We start from the raw sequence: 292 nt of genomic DNA on the forward strand, positions 1-292 counted from the left end.
TAAAATAAAGTAGTTTATTAAATCAACTAGCTAGTTCAACTATATATGAAGCACTTACTATAAATAAAATAAAATGGTACTTACTAAAACTAAACTAGTATTTTTCTAACTAATTATATTAAACACTTTCTTTTCTTATTTTTTTCCTTTTTCTAAATACTATGAACAAAAAAATAATTAAAATTCTATGAACAAAATTACAACAGGAAAAAAAATCAAAAAAATTCTATGAACAAAAAAAAATCATAAACATTTGACATATTCGATCTTTGCATATATATGAACATACAAA

The sequence above is a fragment of the Triticum aestivum genome, chromosome 4B (assembly GCF_018294505.1).
Source record: "Triticum aestivum cultivar Chinese Spring chromosome 4B, IWGSC CS RefSeq v2.1, whole genome shotgun sequence".
NCBI classification, from domain to species: domain Eukaryota; kingdom Viridiplantae; phylum Streptophyta; class Magnoliopsida; order Poales; family Poaceae; genus Triticum; species Triticum aestivum.